We start from the raw sequence: 4057 nt of genomic DNA on the forward strand, positions 1-4057 counted from the left end.
TCCTGATCAGCGGCTCGAAATACTCCTCTTTATGATATCTATCTATTGTTCTAAGACAGTATGCAAACTTTGTTATTTGACATTTCCAGACTTACATATATTCAATGGCTCTTATACTGTACTTAGACCAGATTTTGGGGCATTTGTAGTATCATTCCGCATTAGTAGTATTTATATATATTGAGACTCCTTCTATGCTTTTGTTCCTTATTGATATGCTTAAAATGAGTGTTGAATAAGGGAAGGGTTCGCCCACCAGGGGGATTAGTGTGGGTGCCGGTTCGACTCACGAGTTGGGTCTTGACAATTAATCTGCAACTAATCAGCTAAATGAATCTGGATCATATCAACACTTCCCCCTTGAGATGATCCTTGTCCTCAAGGATCAAACTGGGAATTGTAGGGACTGGTGAGTGAAAGAGCTGAAATCCTCCCAAGGGGTGTCTTCAGGAGTAGCATTAAGCCATTTAATCAGTAACTGGGAAAGAACTTTACCATGTTTTTGAATCATCCTCCTCTCAAGAATTTCCTCAAGCTGAAAAAGAATTGGGCCAGCAGTGGAATGGATCACTGGTAGAGTGACTGAAGCTGTTGAGAACCAATTTTCTTCTTAAGCTGAGATATGTGGAAAGTGGGTGAATCTTAGCATCAGTAGGAACAACCAAAGTATAGGCCCCAGCACCAACCTTAGCAATGATCTGAAATGGACCAAAGAACTTGGCTGAGAGTTATTGACAAGCATGAGACTTCAGTGACATTTGTCTATAAGGTTGGAGCTTATCGTAAACCCAATCCCCTATATCATAAGTTCTATCAGTTCTGCCCTTGTCATCTTGAGTCTTCATTCTGTTTTGAGCTCTCATCAAATGAAACTTCAGAGCTCTAAGTGTTGCCTCTCTATCTTGGAGACTCCTATCCACAACATCTAGCTGAGAGTCAAATGGAAGTTAGGGCATTAATAGGGGAGGTTTCTCAACATAAACAGCCTCACAAGGGGTCATGTTGATAGATGAGTGATGGGTGGTGTTGTACCACCATTCAGCAAGTGGTAACCATTTAGGCCATTCCTTAGGTTTTTCACAAATCATGCATTCAATAAGCATATTTAGCGGATAAGTTATCGATTACAGTTCAATTTTGAATAACCCTAATTTGATATTTATGTAGTACAGTTGTCAGTGACAATATTTATGATGAGAATAGACTTAAAAAATTTTGTGAAATCTTTTGGAAGGAGCATTAAAGACAATTTTCGATTCTAAGTAGGATGACCTGGAATGTGCTAGACTATTCAAGCATCATCTGTAGCTTCTCAAAGCGCTTTTAAGTGCTTGAGTTTTAAATTAAATGAACAAACACTCATTGGTCGGAGATAGCTTAGATATTGCAATCTTTTTTAGAGATTGCATCAAAGCAGAGTGAAGAAAGTAACTTGGAGATTGCAATCAAAGTAGCTTGGAGATTGCAATCTTATTCAGAGATAGTATTAAAGCAAAGAAAAGAAGTTTTGGCCACCTAAAGATTAATGATAAAGACGATGCAAATTATAAAGAGATCCTATCAACAGAAGCAGCGACGATGAATGCAAGAAATTCGACCAAAATATTCCAATTTCAACGAAAGAGCTTCACGAAATCAAAACAAGCATTGGAAATTTTTATAAAGTTATGTAATTTTATTGTTTAGTGCAAATTTTATTATATAATGAAATTTTGACCTTAAAATACAAGTTGCAAATAAGACATTGTATTACAAAATATAACTTTCAATTTATATAATTTGTATTTTAGCTGCCCTTTTTTATGATCTCCAACGAGGTGGAGGGAGGGAATTAATGGCGGCAGTCATAAAGAAGAAGAAGCAGAGGGTAGCTAGGATTTTCTATTTTGGGCAAACTATCAATAATTAAATTTAAACCAAATTGTATTTATAAAAATTGAGGGTTGATTAGAAAGCTTAGATAAGCTATACTCCCTCCGGTTCATAATAAGTGACCACTTAACTTTTTATTTTGATTCACAATAAGTGTCCACTTAAATAATCAAGAAAAAATTAATTAATTTCTTTCAAATTTACCCTATTTAGATAAGTGAATTTCATGTAAACGAGAAACTATATTAACTAGGTTATATTCAATTACCGGTAGTTTTGTCAAAATATCTACATATTTTTTTTGTAAAAGTTAGTATTTTCTTAAGGGGTGTGCTAACTGCTAAGTGGACACTTATTTTGAACCGGGGGGAGTACATTATGCGATTCTTACATGGTGTAACTAACATTTACTAGGTATTTATCATTAGTAGTTGTAGTTTAAAATAATTACAATACATAGCTAACTTTGAATAGCAAATTACATTTCACATCAAATCTGAATGTATTTACAATTCTTCCTCCTCCACCATCTTCATTTTCGTCCATTTAATTACCTCAGGTCCAGCATCATTGCCTTGTTCTCCAAGTTCTCAAATTTTAATTAACCAACTCTCACCTCACCGTAATTATTGTCAGATTGCAAATAGAAATCTCAATGATTTCTTGTGTTTGATGATCGATTCCCATAAACAAACTCAATGGCTTTCCCTCCCGGACTTCGTCGCTGACGGCGGTGGGAAAGAAATGGCTGACGGTCGTTGACGGCGGAGTATATTTCTTAGATCTTAATGTATTTCTCAGATCTGAGTATTTATCATTGTTGTTGCTTGAGATGTATTTGTTTTTGTTTTGAATACATAGAAAGAAATGATTTCTGGTTGGATCCTTACCGAACGACGGCGCCGTTGCCGGATTTGAGTGTATTTCTCAGATATGAATATATTTCTCAGATCTGAGTATTTATCATTGTTGTTGCTTGAGATGTTTTTGTTATTGTGTTGAATACATAGAAAGAAATGATTTCTGGTTGGACCCTTACCGGACGACAGCGTCGTTGCCAGCGATGGAAAAATCTCCGGCAATGTATTTAAGATCTTAGTGTATTTTATTTCTTGTATCTCAAATCTGAGTGTATTTTTTTCTTGTATCTCAAATCTGAGTGTATTTGTTATTTTTTTTTTAGTGGTAAAATAGTGTGTTTCTTTATGTATTTTTCGCTTGTATTTCAAAGGAGATTTTTTTGTAGACAAATGAATACAGTGAATTTTGAATACAGCCGAATATCCCTATATTTTTTTGCATTTATGTTGTTTGAATACAACCGAATTTAAATATAATAAGTTAAAGACAATGTAAAAGGAGTTACGAATGAATGCAGCCGAATTGAATACGTGACCAAATTGAAATACAATCAAATTTGAATACACGTTACTGTAGCTACGAAATATAATTAGCAAAAGTCTTTGCTATGCCCAAAAAAAAACCAAAATGAGTCATTTGTGTTAGTTGCCCGTATATTATCATTATTATTATTATTATTATTTATCACATTGAACCAAAATGTTTACTTAGAACATAAGAGCTGGTTTGGGAGATCAGATAACTAGATTTGAGTTAAATGGCACTAATCCTATTCCATTTCCACATATCTAAATTTTAAGACTTGGGGTCCATCTTCTCAATTGAGTCTTGGCCTTGGGCGCTGCTCTTACAAGCCTCGAGTAAGTGCAACACAACTCTCTCAATCCTAAACTAATAACTACTTAGTTAAGGTTAAGATATTACTTGCTTTGAGGATTCATCAAAACTTGATTATTCTGACTCTAAACATCATCTTACCTCTAACTTATCTCATTTCTCTAAGCTCAAAACAGCAACGTGAAGCTCATACAGGTGAAATTCCACACAACTCGATGGTTCACCCCACACGTTATTATAGCATCTATTACAAAAATGAAAGAACAGATGATTGCATTACTCTAGCATCTTTATCTTTTAACAGTACAATTTCTAATATCCTGCTCAGTTCAGTTCTTCAATGTTATGCATGAAAAACTGCTTGATCAAAGATCAACTAATGACATCAATACTTCTCATTTTCCCATTTACAGGCATTAACATCACAAGCATATTGAGCGGTCAAAAAGTAGCGGAACTTGAAAAAATTAGTCAGATGAAAACACTA

The sequence above is a fragment of the Lycium ferocissimum genome, chromosome 6, assembly GCF_029784015.1.
Source record: "Lycium ferocissimum isolate CSIRO_LF1 chromosome 6, AGI_CSIRO_Lferr_CH_V1, whole genome shotgun sequence".
Taxonomy (NCBI): Eukaryota; Viridiplantae; Streptophyta; class Magnoliopsida; order Solanales; family Solanaceae; genus Lycium; species Lycium ferocissimum.